General features: G+C 41.6%; 1 long non-coding RNA gene across 1 annotated transcript; it reads left to right on the forward strand.

Moving 5' to 3' along the window:
• The first annotated feature begins 13,920 nt into the window (after nucleotides 1-13,920).
• Nucleotides 13,921-15,147, forward strand: LOC133535654 (uncharacterized). Its single transcript, XR_009802278.1, has 3 exons — nucleotides 13,921-13,988; nucleotides 14,122-14,234; nucleotides 14,693-15,147. It is a non-coding gene; the product is annotated as an uncharacterized LOC133535654 (long non-coding RNA).
• Nucleotides 15,148-20,787: the final 5,640 nt, after the last annotated feature.

Here is a 20,787-nt window from a genome sequence, read left to right on the forward strand (position 1 = left end):
TTTGCATCCCCTGTCATCCCTGTACCCCCCGCTCCAGAGAGGAGTTGTACAGTATAATGGCGTGTGGGACAAAGGAGTTTTTGAGTCTATTAGTCCTGCACTTGGGATGAAGCAGTCTAGAACTGAACAGGCTCTTCTGGCTACTGATAACGCTATGCAGAGGGTGGCTGGCATCATCCAGGATGCTCACTAGTTTGTCCACAGTCCTCTTCTCTGCCACCGTCACCAATGAGTCCAGTTTCGTTCCAATGATAGAACCGGCCTGCCTGATCAGTTTCTCAATTCTGGAGCTGTCCTTCTTAGATGTACTGCCCCCCCAGCACACTACCATGTAGATCAGAACACTGGCAACCACAGACCGGTAGTACATCCACAGGAGTTTTTTGCAGATGTTGAAGGAGTGCAGCCTCCTGAGGAAGTACAGCCTGCTCTGTCCTTTCTTGTACTGGCGGTCCGTGTTAACAGTCCAGTCCAGCTAATTGTCCACCCAAACCCCGAGGTACTTGAATGAGTCCACGGTCTGTACCTCAATTCCCTCGATCACAATAGGTTGTGACCATGGACTCGACCTCCCAAAGTCATGTTAGTATAGGTCAAGTGATGTTGTTATGATAAAATATACATTCATGACAGCTAACGCTACCTATTAAAATTGTAATTATTAGCAAACAACACCCAAAGTTATTGCACGTGCAAGTGTTATGTACGTACATAATTATGTCATTAGGTCAATGTCGAGGTCAAGGTTTCTTAAATGGTACCCGGAGGTAAAATATTTGTGCAAATATTTGTAATTTAGCGTCAAGACAGAATGAAACAAGCCAACACAAATCATATAAAGCATAAAAACATTTTAAAAAACAATAATTGATCACCAGTTTAAAGGCACACTGTAGAACAATACAAATATATGACCTAATAAACCAATAAAATCGTTGTGATTAAAGTGCTGAAATGAATGCATTAACTCATATTAAATTCTACATATGGTGAATGTCCATGTTCATCTTGGAGAAAGCAAACCTTTAAGATGAACTAAACAGTGGTATTTCAGTTTGAGCACATAAATAGAAAATGCCCCCTGGTTTGATATTTGACTGATTGGATCACTAGTGGTAGGAAAGAAGCCCTAATTGGGACTTCGGGAAGCAAAAGTGAAAACCATATCCTTGGGAAGAGACTACCTGTCTAGCTCAACGCCAACATTTAAATTATGACTTAAAGCAGTTTTTTTCCAGACACTTACACACAAACTCCTTTTAGGGTCAGGATGTGCTCTCCTGACCCAGTGCACACACAGACCGGAGGTAGAAATATAAGACTGGTGGTTTGGCTTCTCCAAGTAAGGAGTCCGTCATATTTGACCAGACCTCCTCCCAGGAACTGCAGTCCTGTGTAATGACGCTCGCTTGTAATAAAGCAACTTCTGGTTCATGTTCCGACGTCTCTTTTGATCTAGCCACACTGCCGTCTCATCTTTGTGTCCGGATGAGGATGACAAGACCAGAAATACACTTCAGTGCTGTGGCATAATCAATAAAAAAAATCAACATTTGATAGCCTTATTTAAGCGTGTGATTGCAGCAGGTACAGAAGTATTGTTATGTTGTTTAGTCCCACAAAGAGGAACAATGAACCACCGACCAGAGGGAAGGAGCTGGAATTCACTGTGTAAAGGATGATGGCTGCAGTGGTGAATAATAGAGCTCGCCTTGCACAGGAGGTGTGTGGCATAGATGTCAGATAGGTTGAGTTGCGGCTCACCTATCAGCTTACTAGCCCACTTTACAATTTGATTTAGTGCAGGGTTGTTTCTAAAGGACAAACTACCAAGCCATGACACTAATGAGAAGGACAGAATTGATTCAATATGTGCCCGATAAAAGAGTGGCAACATGGTTCTATCTATGTGGAGATGTGACAGTTACCTCATGCAATGAAGACGTTAGTGTCCCTTTTTCCACACCGCCTCCCAGTTCATCTCAAAGGTCACCTTTGAGTCTATGACCGAGCCAAGGTTTTTGTTGCTGTCCACACAGTCTAAAGGCTGACTTTTGACGACCTTGGTAGGTTTGGGATAGAGGTAGGTTCTAAAATCAATACCATATTTTCCGGACCATAGGGTGCACCGGATTATAAACGCACTGCCGATGAATGGTCTTTTTTCTATCTTTTTTCATGTAAAAGGTGCACCGGATTATAGGGCGCATTAAAGGGGTCAAATTACAATTTTTTTTTTTCTGAAATTTAAAATACTTCCTTGTGGTCTACATTACATGTAATGGTGGTTCTTTTGTCAAAATGTTGCATTGATTAGATTTTACAAAACATCTTCAAGCCGCTTTCTGACAGCCGCTTCCAGATGCGCCGTTTTGTGGGCGGTCTTATTTATTAGGCTCACCTTCGCCAGCGTCTTCTCCCCGTCATATGTGTTGTAGCGGTGTAGCGTGCAAGGACGGGAGTGGAAGAAGTGTCAAAAGATGGAGATAACTGTTTTAATGACATTCAGACTTGACTTAAATCAATAACGGAGCAGCGTCTCTTCATCCGGAAACAGCAACAAATGTGTCCTGTGAAAAACCATCCGACCGTAACTCTAATAACTAAAGTTAATTTGGGTAAATGATGTAAACTCACTACACCGGTATGTTTTTGTGCTTTCATGGCGGCTTTACAGACAGATACAAGAAATTACTTTTGCACTACTTCATATTAGAAATGGCAACAGCAGAGGATGAATGTCCCATAACAGGAAGAGAGAGAAAAAGAAGAAGCTTATTGACTACCGTGTCGACACGGACTACAAAGGCGGAGACACACATTTTTTCGGGATTTATGCAAATCCCAAATACAGATCAGCAGGTACCAGTAGGTAAGAAAAGTTGCTTTTGCCTAGTATTGTGAAAAAATACGGCAGATATTATGTCTTACCTTATACACGCACCAAAATAATGCTCCTATGTTTAATACGGTGCGAATTCATAGCGTACCAAAATCATACTAAAACATGTGCCGTATGTATTGTTCCATATTTTCAATGGAACATGTTTTTTTTTGCTTGGGTCATATTGCCATTATATTGGAGTCTACACATATATGTTATGTTTGACTGCCATCTACTGGTCATACTTATCATTACACCATATACCAAATAAAATTGCTTCGAGATCGGTGAGCAAAACCAATTATTCCGTACATTAGGCGCACCGGGTTATAAAGCGCACTGTTCAGTTTTGAGGGGATAAAATAATTTTAAGTGCGTCTTATAAATACGGTATTCTCAGAATTTTGTTTTGCTCTTAACATTGTAACTTTCAGTGCCTTTTTTGCTGCCTCCACATCAGATGCGCCTACTTGACCAAATGCTACTTCCTTCCTCTTAAGACTGGATTTAACTCATTTAGACATCCAAGGTATATTGTTAGGATACATTTTAATAGTCTTGGGTAGAGTGATCATGTTTTCGCAGAAGGAAATATAAGAGCAGGTGACATCAGAGAGTTTATCAATGTCCTTACAAGAGTCCGAGAACACATCCCACATGTCGCAGTCAAAACAACCCTGCAGACAACCAGTGGAATCCTCAGACCATATTCTAACTTCTTTGGTCCGCATTTTTTATATCTTTATTACCGTGTTTTATGTTGGAAGAGCGTCACACAGTTATGATCTCTAGATCCTAAGGGAGGTCGGGGAATGAATTTATATGCATCTTTTACTGTGCCATAACAGAGATCTAAAGATTTGTTCTGTCTGGTTGGACAAGTTAGATATTGATAAAAAAAACAAAAAACAGATAATGTACAAGAAGCCATAAGAGAGCGGGATATAACGTATAAAATACATTGGAAAGTTGTCGCCTTCTAGGCATCTGTGGAAATGTTGCAAAAAGCCCCTTTAAGTGTTTAGTATTTTATTTTCCTATATTTAAACAAAGTGTTGCTGTTTAAACCAGGGGTGTCAAACTCATTTTAGCTCAGGGGCCACATAAAAGAAAATCTATTTCCAAATGGGTAAAATCATGTCATGACAACTTAAAAATAAAGACAACTTCAGATAGTTTTTGTCACGCCTGTAAGTTTATGTTTTGGTTTTGGTCAGGTTATGTTTAGTTTTTTGGACATTTAAGTGCTGTCTTGGCACTTCCTGGTTTGTTTTCGTCTCCATGCCAACTCATTACTTTTCACCTGTCATGTCAGGTCCCTGTCCTCAGCCTCACACCTGTTTTCACCAATTATCATAGCTACTTAAGTCACTCTTTTTCTTGTCTTCATTCTGGGATCTTCACACACGCTACCCATGCTGCACCTCCTTCATGCCCTCGTCCATAGTTCCATGCCGTGTAAGTCTTTGTATTTATGCCATTGTGCTAGTTTTGTTTATAGTTCATTATTATTCATGCCAATCGAGCAAGTGTTTTTGTTTCATGTTTGTAGTTTGCAGCATTTATGCTAGTCTTTTGTTTGTTCATAGCCAAGTGCTATGAAAAAACAAAAGACAAGTCGCCACCTGCGATGAGGTGGCGACTTGTCCAGGGTGTACATCTCTGCCTGATTGTAGCTGAGATTGTAGCTGAGATAGGCACCAGCGCCCCCCGCGACCCCAAAAGGGAATAAGCGGTGGAAAATGGATGGATGGATGGATAGCCAAGTGTCTGTACCTCCTTGTGAGCGCCCTTAGTTTGTTTATTTTTTATTATAGTGTTTAAATAAATACATAAATAAATAAAAGAGTTGTACTTGTACAGCGCTTTTCAACCTTCAAGGTACTCAAAGCGCATTGACACTACTTCCAGATTTACCCATTCACACACACATTCACACACTGATGGAGGGAGCTGCCATACAAGGCGCCAACCAGCACCCATCAGGAGCAAGGGTGAAGTGTCTTGCTCAGGACACAACGGACGTGACGAGGTTGGTACTAGGTGGGGATTGAACCAGGGCCCCTCGGGTTGCGCACGGCCACTCTCCCACTGCGCCACGCAGTACTCACAGTCACGTCTCGCCCGTGCAAATCATTCTCTGCATCGAAGAAACAACTTTAATCCAAGCCGAATTGTGACAGTTTTATTTGTTTAAAATAGAACAATATGAAAATGAAAACATACAAATCATAATATTTTGTTTTTTCACACATACATGTTGGTGTTCATAGTAGTTTAATCTTCATTTGTCGGGATTTATAATTTCTGAATGAATGTTGTGATAATGTTCATCAGTCAAATAGGTGTGTGTAGAGGTTGCCCTATAGTGGGTTCTTCGGAACACCACGCACTGCCACGAGAGCCCGAAATTCAGGGTATAACACTGTTTTATTTTCATCAATTCTGCAAGGCTTTTACTTTCCAGAAAAATGTATTTTTCTGAGTTTGTGTATCTCTCTCTCTGTGGCTCCCACTCCACCTCCAACTGCGTGTCTCAAACCGGCTGCTGCTAATAAAGGCGACAGGTGATTAGATAACAGGCCCACCTGGGCCATCAACTAACCTGTCGTTGTCTTCGAGGCCGGTCCTGGTACACCTCGTTCCACGTCAGGCCCACAGGCCACGCCCACCTCCACTGTGTGAGTCTGCCAGAGTTTTAAAATGCTCTCAATGGTGTAAAATTTGTATCTATCAGAAGATGTAATAAAAAGTAATATCAAAATTAAATTACAGCATGTTATTAACGTAATTTACTCATTTTGGTCAACTGATGTACTAACATGTGGTGTATTCTGTACATATGTAGCATCATCTACAACAAAACCTGTGACTTCGGACTCATTTTATGAAACACACATGAAGTTAGAAAGGGATACATATTATTTCAGCATATTTATGTGCGCCCAGATGATGTGTCCCCAGGCCTCTATCTTAACCGGGTACATAGCTCCGCCCCCTTTGAAATCGTGCACACTCCTGCGGTAGGGGATACAAGGTATATCTATCGCGACATCCAGTGGACACATTTAGAAGAGCAGTTTCTTTCATTCAAAAACAACAGCTCATTTTTTTATTTACCAAAATCATCTCGAGGGCCGGATACAACCTGTTCACTGGCCTGATCCGGCCCATGGTTGGTTTAAATGGTATGCTAGGTTACAGTGGCCAAAAATATTATATATACATAGGTCCTACTACTCTGCTGTGTTTTAATGTTGGTCATAATGGTTGCACTTGGAGAGCCAGGTGTTTTCTGAGGTGGTCCTTGGTGAAAGAGTTTGAGAACCACTGCTATAAACTCTTTTTAACAAAAGCAACAATCAATGTAAAACTGAAAGCAACTATTTTGGTTTGAAGATTAAACAACAATCTTAACGCTTAGTTGACTTATCACGTTATGAAGTGTACACATCTTCGGTGTCCCTGAATTAGCCGCCGGCTTTTAGTATTTTTAGGCATCCGGTAACTAACATTAGAGAGGACCGCTTCATACAGAAATATTTATTCATGCTGTAACTGTTCGGCTTCATTAGGCTCTTAAAGTTTTTTAAAGCTATTAAAAGGTTGTCCATTTATACAGAGAAGGTTTAGCTGGCAGGCTTTGGCTAAAATTTAAGTAAATACTTTTTTTGCACAATCCAGTCGCTCAGGTATTAGCCAGGCAGCTAGTTACTGGAGAGCGTTGTCGACCACATTCGAGTCTAGATGGTAACGGGTCGCAGTGAGACACACACACACGTTCATTTCTGTCCAGAAAAAGACGATGGATGACATCACAGAGTATTATCGACAATAATTATCGATTTTTGTCGACAACCCGGACAAATCGTTCCAACCCTTGCATCAAATCTACTAAAATGTTATGATATTTTGGGATATTTTTAAAGGCTCCGAACTAAAAATAAATATAACTTGTGATAATCATCCCTTCTGATGAGATTAGACGGAAGCACTATTGTTGCAAATTTTGTACTAAAACAAACATGAACCAAAATATATACAAATATCTCTTTTTGAAATGTAATAATTTGATAAAACTGACAAGTGACCAATGTTTTAATTTTACTGCGTTATCTTTATAAAAATGTACAACTCAGTGAACCATTTGCACTTTTTTTCCTGTGTTCTGAGTGTTGTAATGTATTAACAGGCATATTTATAATATCAATCAATCAATCAATGTTTACTTATATAGCCCTAAATCACTAGTGTCTCAAAGGGCTGCACAAACCACCACGACATCCTCGGTAGGCCCACATAAGGGCAAGGAAAACTCACACCCAGTGGGACATCGGTGACAATAATGACTATGAGAACCTTAGAGAGGAGGAAAGCAATGGATGTCGAGCGGGTCTAACATGATACTGTGAAAGTTCAATCCACAATGGATCCAACACAGTTGCGAGAGTCCAGTCCAAAGCGGATCCAACACAGCAGCGAGAGTCCCGTTCACAGCGGAGCCAGCAGGAAACCATCCCAAGCAGAGGCGGATCAGCAGCGCAGAGATGTCCCCAGCCGATACGCAGGCAAGCAGTACATGGCCACCGGATCGGACCGGACCCCCTCCACAAGGGAGAGTGGGACATAGAAGAAAAAGAAAAGAAACAGCAGATCAACTGGTCCAAAAAGGGAGTCTATTTAAAGGCTAGAGTATACAAATGAGTTTTAAGGTGAGACTTAAATGCTTCTACTGAGGTGGCATCTCGAACTGTTACCGGGAGGGCATTCCATAGTACTGGAGCCCGAACGGAAAACGCTCTATAGCCCGCAGACTTTTTTTGGGCTTTGGGAATCACTAACAAGCCGCAGTCCTTTGAACGCAGATTTCTTGCCGGGACATATGGTACAATACAATCGGCAAGATAGGATGGAGATAGACTGTGTAGTATTTTATACGTAAGTAGTAAAACCTTAAAGTCACATCTTAAGTGCACAGGAAGCCAGTGCAGGTGAGCCAGTACAGGCGTAATGTGATCAAACTTTCTTGTTCTTGTCAAAAGTCTAGCAGCCGCATTTTGTACCAACTGTAATCTTTTAATGCTAGACATGGGGAGACCCGAAAATAATACGTTACAGTAGTCGAGGCGAGACGTAACAAACGCATGGATAATGATCTCAGCGTCTTTAGTGGACAGAATGGAGCGAATTTTAGCGATATTACGGAGATGAAAGAAGGCTGTTTTAGTAACGCTTTTAATGTGTGCCTCAAAGGAGAGAGTTGGGTCGAAGATAATACCCAGATTCTTTACCGTGTCGCTTTGTTTAATTGTTTGGTTGTCAAATGTTAGAGTTGTATTATTAAATAGAGGTCGGTGTCTAGCAGGACCAATAATCAGCATTTCCGTTTTTTTGGCGTTGAGTTGCAAAAAGTTAGCGGACATCCATTGTTTAATTTCATTAAGACACGCCTCCAGCTGACTACAATCCGGCGTGTTGGTCAGCTTTAGGGGCATGTAGAGTTGGGTGTCATCAGCATAACAGTGAAAGCTAACACCGTATTTGCGTATGATGTCACCTAGCGGCAGCAGGTAGATGCTGAAGAGTACAGGGCCAAGGACCGAACCCTGGGGAACTCAACACGTTACCTTAACGTAGTCCGAGGTCACATTGTTATGGGAGACACACTGCATCCTATCAGTAAGATAAGAGTTAAACCAAGACAGGGCTAAGTCTGACATACCAATTCGTGTTTTGATACGTTCTAATAAAATATCATGATCGACGGTATCGAAAGCAGCGCTAAGATCGAGGAGCAGCAACATAGATGACGCATCAGAATCCATCGTTAGCAATAGATCATTAGTCATTTTTGCGAGGGCTGTGTCTGTGGAGTGATTTGCCCTGAAACCGGATTGAAAGGTTTCACATAGATTGTTAGACGCTAAGTGTTCATTTAACTGCTCCGCAACAATTTTTTCAAGGATTTTTGAAATAAAGGGAAGGTGAGACACCGGTCGGTAGTTTACCATGAGGTAAGGATCGAGGTTAGGTCTTTTAAGAAGAGGATGAATAACCGCTTTTTTGAATGCTAGGGGAACAGTGCCCGAGGAAAGTGATAAGTTTATAATATTTAGCACTGATGGACCTAATAATACAAAGAGCTCCTTGATCAGTTTCCCAGGAAGAGGGTCAAGTAAGCATGTTGTCTGTTTTATTCCATTTACACGTTGTAACAATTCCTCTAATGTTATTTCCTCAAAACGAGAGAAACTATTTTGGAGGGCAGTATCCGCCGTATATACCATCGTATCAGTGTTACTAGAACCCAATTGTAGCTGGGACGCATTGTCTTCAATCTCCTTTCTAATGACTTCAATTTTCTTACTAAAGAATTGCATAAAGTCATCAGCTGAGTGGGTTGAGCTACTGGAAGGGGTCCCTTGTTGGGTTAGCGATGCTACCGTACTAAACAAAAATGTTGGATCGTTTTTATTACGGTGGATGAGATTTGAGTAATATTTAGCTTTAGCTAAGGTAAGCATGCGTTTATAAGTTATTAAACTATCACTCCATGCTTGATGGTGCACCTCAAGTTTAGTCGTGCGCCATTTGCGTTCCAGCTTTCTACATAATAATTTCTGAGCTCCAGTTTCTTCTGTAAACCACGGGGTGCGCATTTTTGGAGCCTTTTTTAACTTTAGCGGTGCTATGTTATCAATGGTTTCGCGCAGGGCGTCGTTAAAGTTGTTAGTGAGGTTATCAATAGAGCCCACATACTTTGGGAATGGTGCCATTACCGAGGGCAGTAGGTCAGCAAGAGTTGTCGTTGTGGCCGTATTAATGTTGCGGCTGCTATAGCAGTTATTATTGTTATTAGTTTGACGAACATGCGTCTGAACCTCGAATGTTATAAGGTAATGATAATAAAATGTTATATGTACGTATTTTTCTTTTTCAAGAACGCATCTCTACGTTTGCATATTTTTCCAACAGCAACATACTGTAACTGATTACAGCTCACTGCAGACTTCATGAGAGCCAACAAACATGATAAAACATCAGCGTGGCGCAGTGCAAGAGTGGCCGTGCGCAACCCGAGGGTCCCTGGTTCAATCCCCACCTAGTACCAACCCCGTCATGTCCGTTGTGTCCTGAGCAAGACACTTCACCCTTGCTCCTGATGGGTGCTGGTTAGCGCCTTGCATGGCAGCTCCCTCCATCAGTGTGTGAATGTGTGTGTGAACAGGTGAATTTGGAAGTAGTGTCAAAGCGCTTTGAGTACCTTGAAGGTAGAAAAGCGCTATACAAATACAACCCATTTATCATTAATTTACTTACTGTACAACGTCTTCTGTCATTAGGATGCCGAGTGATAGAATTTTGTTATAGCCCTGATAAAGCATGACTCATAATCCTTGCAAAGAAAATGTGGCTGTAATCAAGCGTCTATTCTTGTCATTCTCGTCATTTCCGGGTTTAAATTTCCCGTCAAAGTGTACCAACTTGTCGGAATACATTCTCATTCTTCTACTATCCGGGTGAGAGGCATTAATTATGATCTACAATAAACTTCCACAAAAAAGACGTCACTATAGGCACTCAAGCTTGTGATCACAGCACCTCTATAACAATATCACTAATACTTTGTTAATATGCAAGTCAAATGGAGTATTGTTGGCGATTTTTAGATGTTTTTTTTTTATTGGGTTTTATGGGCGGGATGGAGGACCCCTCACTGGCTCCGTTGTAAGCGCACTTTTATTTACGAGTTAGAACGCATGAAAAAAAAGATAATACATCAGTCGTCATGTCTTTCATAACGATTGTGAACAATAGGCAAGATTAAAAAAATTGAGGTAATAAACTTCTTACTATTTGAAGTACGTATCTCGCACACTGCGTTGTACGGATAACTAAATATTTTCAAGTTATTAGGAGGAATTTAATTCTGTGACCTCTAGTAGGTCACTACAAAGAAACACTGAACTTTATCATCCTCAAATTATACAATACATACATACAAATATCACAATTATTAGTAAATGAATAACTTCTTTTGTACATTTTGTCCTTCCAATGGCTTAACACTCATTGTTTTTCTTCATACTGTTGTTGATTGGCTGCCAACAATCCTTCCAGAAGCTTTAATGTGCCACACAGAACACCAGCGGCGACATATTACCACATTAAGTGTGTGTGCATGTGTGTGAGTGTATATGTGTGTGTGTGTGTGCGTGTGTGTGTGTGTGTGTGCGTGTGTGTGCATGTGCATGTGTATGAGCCTGTATGGTTGCGCTTAAACAGGCCAAATAACGTCCATTATTGCTGTCAGCACACGTGGAAGTTACACACACACGGACACACAAACACACACACGCACGCACACACAAACACACACACACACATACATAGTATCCCACAGCCTATTGTGCTTACACCCACATGTGTCTCACATGCTGCGCTTCTGCATAAAACAGAAATATGCAATTACTGGCAGGCGTCCTGTTGTGAGTTTTTATTAGTTCTCCTTCCAGGCTCAAAGGCAGCCTGTTAAACGTCATGAAAAAGAAAGAAGGAATTTAATTTTTTTTGTTATCACGTTGACACACAAAGTGATATTAATCGTGTTTGTGTCTGGGCCTTGTTGTGATAGTTTGTGTTGTGATTCACTCAGACGAGCAATAGAGATAACAAAAACAGCATTGAACAACAATAGCAGTAAAAAACAAAACAAAAACAAAAAACAGTTAGCGCCTCTCCAGTCCACCACTGGCCAACATTCTCGCAAAGATGCTCAAAAACTAGACTTTTGCTCAGTGGAAGTCCTTAGTTCTCTTTCCACCGAGCACCACAAAGGAATACATGTAACAATACGAGGAAAATGTATCATCTTTTTGTTTACTGTACAGCCTGAAACCAGTCCAGTTTACAGTGCTTAAAAAGACCTATAAGGCTTTATTTTGTTAACCTACATATTATTGTTACAATATTAAATACTCAATGCCAAGGTTTCACATCATAATGCTTATGGATTTGGGCGTGATCCTGCAAGCGGTTTTGGATGACTCTAAAGCAGGGGTCAGGAACCTTTTTGGCTGAGAGAGCCATGAAAGCCAAATATTTCAAAATCTATTTCCGTAGGAGCCATATAACATTTTTCAACACTGAATACAACTAAATTTGTGCATTTTTAAGTATGACCAACATTTGTAGAGTATAATAAGTCTCTTATTCTTTTTAACAACATTGTTATTCTGAAAGTTAACCAATAATAAATATAATACTTCTTACCATTAATGCGACATCGTGAACAGGTGCGGTTGAAAACGGATGGTTGGATTAAAATGCATGAGAATGTTTTATGATTTAAACGTTATTTTTGAAACTGTGATTACCAGCGGAATTATTCATTACTTATCATGTTAAGCAATGTCAGCTAAGATTTATTTGAGAGCCAGGTTCAGTCATCCTGCTCCAGAGTCATAGGTTCCCTACCCCTGGTTTAAGCATTAGACAACTTTTTACCTGCACCTTGCCTCCCGCTGTTTCCCACATCTACAAAGCAATTAGCTACCGACTGCCACCTACTGATATGGAAGAGTATTACACGGTTACTCGGCATAGCTCAGTTAGGACAGTGGCCGTTCTAGCAACCTGAGGGTTCCAGGTTCGATTCCCGCTTCCACCATCCTAGTCACTGCCGTTGTGTCCTTGGGCAAGACACTTTACACACCTGCTCCCAGTGCCACCCACACTGGTTTAAATTTAACTTAGATATTGGGTGTCACTTTGTAAAGCGCTTTGAGTCACTAGAGAAAAGCGCTATATAAATATAATGATCTGAGAGCCATATGTAGTCATCAAAAGAGCCACATCTGGCTCTAGAGCCATAGGTTGCCTACCCCTGCTCTAAAGGCTGCGAGCCATTTGTGATGTCACAGTGAGTCAGACACTATATTGCCAAAACTATATGGCCACCTGCCTTGACTCACATATGAACTTGAAGTGCCATCCCATCCTTAACACAAAGGGTTCAATATGATGTCGATCCACCATTTGCAGCTATTACAGCTTCAACTCTTCTGGGAAGGCTGTCCACAAGGTCGCAGAGAGTGTTTATAGGAATTTTCCACCATTCTTCCAAAAGCGCATTGGTGAGGTCACACACTGATGTTGGTCGAGAAGGCCTGGCTCTCAGTCTCCGTTCTGATTCATCACAAAGGTGTTCTATCACGTTCAGGTCAGGACTCTGTGCAGGCCAATCAGATTCATCCACACCAGACTCTGTCATCCATGTCTTTATGGACCTTGCTTTGTGCACTGGTGCACAGTCATGTTGGAAGAGGAAGGGGCCCACTCCAAACTGTTCCCACAAGGTTGGGTACATGGAACTAAAGGGCCAAGCCCAACTCCTGAAAAACAACTCCACACCATAATTCCTCCTCCACGAAATGTACCGTTCTCCTGGAAACCTCCAAACTCAGACTCCTCCATCAGATTGCCGGATAGAAAAGTGTGATTCTTCACTCCGGAGACGGCGTCTCCATTGCTCTAGAATCCAATGGCGACATGCTTTACACCACTTGCATTGGACTCGGTGATGTATGGCTTAGATGCAGATGCTCGGCCATGGAGACCCATTCCATGAAACTTTCTGCGTACTGTACGTGGGCTAATCGGAAGGTCACATGAAGTTTGGCGATCTGTAGCAACTGACTCTGCAGAATGTCGGCAATCTCTTTGCATTATGCGCTTCAGCATCCGCTGACCTCTCTCTGTCCGTTTACGTGGCCTATCACTTGGTGGCTGAGTTGCTGTTGTTCCCAAACTCTTCCATTTTCTTATAATAAAGCCGACAGTTGGCTTTGGAAGATTTAGGAGCACAGGTGGCATCCTATGACAGATCCACGCTGGAAATCACTGAGCTCCTGAGAGGGGCCCATTCTTTCACAAATGTTTGTAGAAACAGTCTCTATGCTTAAGTGCTTGATTTTATACACCTGTGGCCGGGCCAAGTGATTAGGACACCTGATTCTGATCATTTGTATGGGTGGCTGTGGAAGGCTTCCTCCCCTCATCGTGTGGGTTGCGTTGGTCAAGGAGGACAGACATCGCTAATCAGGTTTGATTCTTCCTTTATTTTTCAACAAAGCTGTCTTTCATCTGCTTTAGCACAATGTCCTTTTCGTGTTTTCCCGGCAATTGTCTCTGTCCTCTTTGCCGTCTGCTCCAACTCCAACTGCTTGTATTTTCAGAATGCTGCCTTTTAACAGAACGACAGGTGATTAGATGACCACTTTCAGCTGTGTCATCCGCTCACCTGTCGCCAACCTCGAAGCCGGCCCTGCCACACCCCGCTTCCCTGCAGGTGCGCAGGCCACGCCCACCACAGTGGCCAAATACTTTTAGCAATGTAGTGTATGTTAGCATTTCCGTACTGTACATACTCTCTGCCAGGCAGCGCCTACCTCTCTGCTCTCCGTTTTGCTTTTTCTTTGGCTTTGTGTGTCTTATTTTCTGATGTCGACCCAGAAGGTTGCCAGTGATGGCAAAGAGGAAAGGTATGATAACAACCATAGAGCAGGAAATGGTAGAAATTGTGTACATGACATATATTTCTGTCCTGGCTGCTCAGTACAACGTGGCTGAACAGAATGTTCACTAACTAATCAGCTGTGTTTTGTTATCAAAAGTAATATCCCTTTGCTACTGCAGTATCCCAGAAAAAAAAACATTAGTCCCATTGTAGCAACAGACTCATGCTTTATCCAAATTAAGGATCACAGACTTCATCAGTGTGTGTGTGTGTGTGTGTGTGGCTTCCAGATGGACCATGGTGTGTGCCAGGTGTTCCTGCCGCCAGAGAAGGATAGTCCCAAACAGCTTTCAAACAAATGCCCTGAGACCAGCTTAGATGATGATCTTGAGCTTTCAGGGCACCTGTTGTTGGCAACTGGCTGGTAAACGTTTTGGAGCTCATTTATACCTTCAGAATGTTCTGGAAGCTTTCCCTCAGAGGTGCAGGTCAATGCTTTCACCCCAGCATCACGTAGCTGCTGCACGGGCATGATGTGCATGTTTCTGTTTCCAGCACATTCAGGATAGTCTGTTGGATTTATAACAGTGAAACAATTTTAAAAGGCCTTTTTGACACTAGGGCTGTATTGGTAAATCTGATTTTTTTTGGTACAGAACATTATTTTTAGTTATTTAGTATGTCTAATTCGAATCCTGCTCATTTAAAAAAAAATGCAGGATATGCAATGTTTGTAGAAATTGCGTCTGAATGGTGAAAAGCTAAGGTTGAATAAAAATGCTAACGGTAAACATGTGAAGTGTGTTTTTGGTCTTGACATCCTCGTCCGGACAGAAGGATGCCACGGCAGTGCAGCTGGATCAAAAAAGATGTTGGAGACGCTTTATCGAACCAAAAGTTGCTTTATCACAAGCGTGCGTCATTATACAGGTCTGCAGTTCCCTGGAGGAGCCTAGGTCAAAAAAGAGGACTCCGAAACTGGAGAAGTCAAACCACCTAGTCTTATATTCCTACCTCCGGTCTGTGTGTGTGCTAAGTCAGGAGAGCACATCCTGACCATAAAAGGAGATGTTTGTCTGTATTGATTGATTGAGACTTTTATTAGTAGATTGCACAGTACAGTACATATACCGTACAATTGACCAATAAATGGTAACACCCGAATACGTTTTTCAACTTGTTAATCAATTCATGGTACAAATATATACTATCAGCATAATACAGTCATCACACAAGTTAATCATCGGACTATATACTTTGAATTATTTACATTATTTACAAGCCGGGGGGTGAGATGTGGAGGGGTTTGGGGCGGGGGGGCGGGGAGGGGGGGGGGGGGGTTGTTAGGTTTGGTTGACATAAGCACTTCAGTCATCAACAATTATATCATCTGAGAAATGAACATTGAAACAGTGTAGGTCTTCTACCTCCAAACACAACGAGTTCAGTTTATACCAAAATGGATACATGGATGATACAACAGAGGATTGGGAGAATGTCATGTGGTCAGATGAAACCAAAATAAACATTTTTGGTAGAAACTCAACTCGTCGTGTTTGGAGGAAGGAGAATACTGAGTTGCATCCCAAGAACACCACACCTACTGTGAAGCATGGGGGTGGAAACATCATGCTTTGGGGCTGTTTTACTGCTAAGGGGACAGGACGATTGATCCGTGTTAAGAAAAGAATGAATGGGGCCATGTATCGTGAGATTTTGAGCCAAAACCTCCTTCCATCAGTGAGAGCTTTGAATGGTTGACCAAATACTTATTTTCCACCATAATTTACAAATAAATGCTTTAAAATTCCTACAATGTGAATTCCTGGATGTTTTTTTTTACATTCTGTCTCTCACAGTTGAAGTGTAGCTATGATGAAAATTACAGACCTCTGTCATCATTTTAAGTAGGCGAACTTGCACAATCGGTGGCTGACTAAATACTTTTTTGCCACACTGTATATACATTTGATTTGAGGTCCCCCTGGTGTTGTAGTTATGACGGTCATTTACTTTATGGAAGTAGTTTGACAAGTACTTCGGTATCAGGGAGTTGTAGTGGATTTTATAGACTAGGCTCAGTGCAAGTTGTTTTACTCTGTCCTCCACCCTGAGCCAGCTCACTTTGGAGAAGTAGCTAGGAATGAGGTGTGATCTGAGGTGGAGATCTGGAAGTAACCTGACTAGCTTGTTCTGGGATGTTTGGAGTCTTGATATGAGGGTTTGGTGGTGCTGGGGTACCAGGAGGTGCATGCGTAATCTAAAAAGGGTTGAATGAGAGTTTCCGCTAGAATTTTCATGGTGCTTTTAAGTGTCTGGAAAACAACTGCTTTAAGTCATAATCATGGCGTTGAGCTAGACAGGCAGTCTTTTCTTAAGGATATGGTTATTACTTTTGCATTCCAAAGTCCCAATTAGGGCCTCTTTCCTACGAGAAGTGATCCAATCCATCTGCGATTATCAAACTAAGGGGCCTTATCTTATAATGTGCTCAAAATGAAACACCACTGTTTACTTAAATTCAAAAGTTTGCTTTCTCCAAGATGAAAATGAATATTCACCATATGAAGAACATAGTATGAGTTAATTAAGTCACTTCAAACGCTAGCCATACATTGTCAGGTAACAAAAAAATAAGACTCCGAGCTGTATACCTGTAAGATGAGCTATGAAAGCTACTATTAAACTGTTTGAATGCAAGCACGCTAACATTAGCATGTCAACAATTAGCATGCATAAAGTAACAACATTTATGAGTCTCATGTATATGCTTGAAAAATTTGAAAAAAAAAAGCTTCCATGTTAATATTAGCATGCTAATGTTAGCATGTGTCAAGTGTAAAAGTATCTAATTTTCAGGGATATACCTGTAAAATTTGCATACTTGCCAATCTTGAGACCTCCGAATTCAGGAGATGAGGGACAGGGTTGAGGTGGGCGGGGTTTGGTGGTAGCGGGGGTGTATACTGTAGCTTCCCGGAAGAGTTAGTGCTGCAAGGGGTTCTGGGTAATTGTTCTGTTGTGTGTACGTTGTGTTATGGTGCGGAAATTCTCCCGAAATATGTTTTGTCATTCTTGTTTGGTGTGAGTTCATAGTGTGGCGCATATTTGTGTCAGTGTTAAAGTTGTTTATACGGCCACCCTCACTGTGACCTGTATGGCTGTTGACCAAGTATGCATTGCATTCACTTGTGTGTGTGAAAAAGCTGCATATATTGTGTGATTAAGCCGGCACGGTATTTGCATGGAGGAAAAGCGGACGTGACGACAGGTTGTAGATAACGTTAAAGGCAGTACCTTTAAGGCACGCCCCCAATATTGTTTTTCGGGTGGAAATCGGGAGAAATTCGGGAGAATGGTTGCCCTGGGAGATTTTTGGGAGGGGCACTGAAATTCGTGAATCTCCCGGGAAAATCGGGAGGGTTGGCAAGTATGAAAAAACTTACTTTAGCATGCTTACTTTAGCATGCTATGTGTCAAGTATCAAAATGTATGACTCGGAGGTGTGTACCTGTAAAATGAACTTAAAACCTCAGCAAATGTATAACAGTTCATCATTAATGCTTGTAATTGTTACATTCTCTGTAATGAATTACGAGGTTGTACGACTGAAACGCTCAGTTTGCAGGTCAATGCTTAAGCAATGGTTGTCACTCTCTTGGCAGGTTTGTGATTCCGATTACTGCATCCTGTTAATCTTTCTAATAAAAATAAATATAAATAATTTAATTGGAGGGAATTTGAATAGTAAATCCTTGTTGTCTTCCCTGCCAGTGGGTGTAAGAGCAGCACACATTTACAGGTACATTATTGCTCCCTGTCTGTCACAGTGCCATCAGTCTGGCACGCTGCAGACAAATGTGATGTGACACCTCAATGCGCAGCTGAGCGCGGCGTAGGTGTGCACGCAGGATTAAGGCTGCGCTCAAGATAACACTGACAACTTGCACGTAGTGTACTTTTATACCTTTGAATAGCGCACTGAGTGGGAGGCTAGTGTGTGTGTGTGTGTGTGTGTGTGTGTGTGTGTGTGTGTGTGTGTGTGTGTGTGTGTGTGTGTGTGTGTCATGGAGGGTTAAGAACTGAGCTGGTGGCCGAGACACAATAATAAATCATCTGATCCAGGGTCAATATGTGGCAATCATATAAGCTTTAATGTACATGCACATCACAATCTAACATTCTTAAGTGCCACACAGGTGTAAAAAACAAGTTTAGTTTTATTAGTAAAATGTGAACACAAAACAAGACAAAAACAAAAATAGTCTGCTCCAGGGTTAACATAGTCAGAAATCATGATCATAATTAAAGGGGAACATTATCACAATTTCAGAAGGGTTAAAACCAATAAAAATAGGTTCCCAGTGGCTTATTTTATTTTTAGAATTTTTTTTCAAAATTTTACCCATCCCGGAATATCCCTAAAAAAGCTTTAAAATGCCTGATTTTCGCTATCTGTGAAGCCATCCTCCATTTTCCTGTGACGTCATCCAGTGATGCCAATATGGATAGCACAGCAAGATATAGCGACATTAGCTCGGATTCAGACTTGGATTTCAGCGGCTTAAGCGATTCAACAGATTACGCATGTATTGAAACGGATGGTTGGAGTATGGCGGCAGATAGCGAAAACGAAATTGAAGAAGAAACTGAAGCTATTGAGCGAGTAGCTACTGAACCTATTCGGCCATGTTTGCAGACCAACGATCGGAAGTTTCGCATCTTGTGTTAGTTTGGCATTAAATGTGGGTGCAGGAAAACGCTGGATGTAAATATAGTTTCAAATGTACATACAGCTAGCCTAAATAGCATGTTAGCATCGATTAGCTGGCAGTCATGCCGCGACCAAATATGCCTGATTAGCACATAAGTTAACAACATCAACAAAACTCACCTTTGTGATTTAGTTGACTTTATCGTTGGAAATGCATCTGCAGGTTATCCATACATCTCTGTGCCATGTCTGTCTTAGCACCGCCGGTAAAATGTGCAGACACTCCGGCACATTCAATGGGGGTCTGGCGGCAGATTTTTTTGACTTTACACGACTGACCATTTCGTCGGCTTTCCCTACACCCTCGTATTTTGAACACATTTCATCCAATTTTTTGCCACTTTCGCATCTTTGGGCCAGTGGTGCAACTTGAATCCCTCCCTGTTAGTGTTGTTACACCCTCCGACAACACACCGACGAGGCATGATGTCTCCAAGGTTCTAGAAAATAGTCGAAAAAACGGAAAATAACAGAGCTGAGAGGCGGTGTTTGTAATGTGTTCGAGAAAATGGCGGCTTTATTACCTAGGTGACGTCACGTTCTGACGTCATCGCTCCGAGAGCGATAAATAGAAAGGCGTTTAATTCGCCAAAATTCACCCATTAAGAGTTCGGAAATCGGTTAAAAAAATATATGGTCTTTTTTCTGCAACATCAAGGTATATATTGACGCTTTCATAGGTCTGGTGATAATGTTCCCGTTCCCTAAATGTCTAAAAATATTCATATTCTCTTCATGTCATGTTATGATCCTTCCAGTGCTGTTGCTCTTGGTTTACAGTTTCAATCCAATCAGAATTCAGCTAGCAAAAGTTGCCATGCTGTTCCAAATGTGCCCGTGGCCTTCAGATTTAACAGTGTGCTCTGTAAGTGAACAGACACATATATATGATAAAAAATTGCGATAGCCAATCAGAAAATGCCTTATAGCTGGCCTTACGCTGTTATTGGACACTCACTTGGGAGTCCCAAGTGAGTATCCAATCACAAGTTGCGACAACAGGGAGTGGCACCGGAACCATAGAAAACGGCATTACAACTCACCGGAACAATAACCACAAAGATAAAGTGTTTGTCTTACATGTAGTAATCTGCTCTGAACAGACAAAGCCAAGCATTGCAATTTTAACAAGCGGTGCGCGCTCCTGCGAAGGAAATACATTTTTGACAGGCAATCACATTTTGCCACAACACCGGTGGCAAATTGATTTGCTCGCCACTTTCACACAAATCAACCGACTACGGCGGTACTACTGCCTTGTACGCCGTAGGATGGGTGCTACATCAAATATTTGATTTCTTTATTTTTTTCATGTTTCATTTGTTTTATACATTCCTTCTAATTCTGAAAGTATCACGGAAGATATTTTTTTTAATTGCTGAAGCGGGTTTATTGGATGTTAAATGTGCCAAAAAAAAAAACTCTTTTGTACACTGTTGAGTGGTTTCAATGCAAGTGTATAGTATCTCCAGCTGTGTCCATGTGGTGACATCAATTACGGTATTTTGAGAGGTGAAGTCGGGCTAAGTAGGACTTCACTGAAGGCCTAGGTGAGAAATGCACGGCCCGCCACTGCATTTTAGCGTTGTCAATCAACCTATCGTACCGATT

The sequence above is a fragment of the Nerophis ophidion genome, linkage group LG16, assembly GCF_033978795.1.
Source record: "Nerophis ophidion isolate RoL-2023_Sa linkage group LG16, RoL_Noph_v1.0, whole genome shotgun sequence".
Classification (NCBI taxonomy): domain Eukaryota; kingdom Metazoa; phylum Chordata; class Actinopteri; order Syngnathiformes; family Syngnathidae; genus Nerophis; species Nerophis ophidion.